Source organism: Penaeus monodon, chromosome 23 (genome assembly GCF_015228065.2).
Source record: "Penaeus monodon isolate SGIC_2016 chromosome 23, NSTDA_Pmon_1, whole genome shotgun sequence".
Lineage (NCBI taxonomy): Eukaryota > Metazoa > Arthropoda > Malacostraca > Decapoda > Penaeidae > Penaeus > Penaeus monodon.
In genome coordinates this window covers 16,575,428-16,575,806 of record NC_051408.1, presented here as the reverse complement: position 1 = coordinate 16,575,806, position 379 = coordinate 16,575,428, and positions in this window count along the sequence as shown.

The window sequence follows — 379 nt, the reverse complement described above, 5'->3', positions numbered from 1 at the left end:
CTCAAAGCCAAAACCTCACGCTCAAAAAATAAGGCACCTTAAACTTTCTGGACGACGCAGAGTGGGCGAAATCAACGCCAACATACACGTTTCCAGGGACCAGCTACCAACATACTCCGCCTCCTCACAGTGCTGCGGAAACAAGTACCTGGCTCTCGCCGAATATTTGTTGCATGAACAAGAGATTATCTAGGTCACTGCCAAGTGATCTGTTTACTTGGAGTCGAATAAACCACATACCCCCTTCCATTAGCCCCACTGTCGCCTTCACAGCTAGCTGAAGAGCTAGCAGATTTCTGGAGATGCTGGCGGAGACGGTGACATGGCTAGACCAGAAACTAGAGCAGGGTTTTTTAAAGTACGGATCGCAAATTCATGT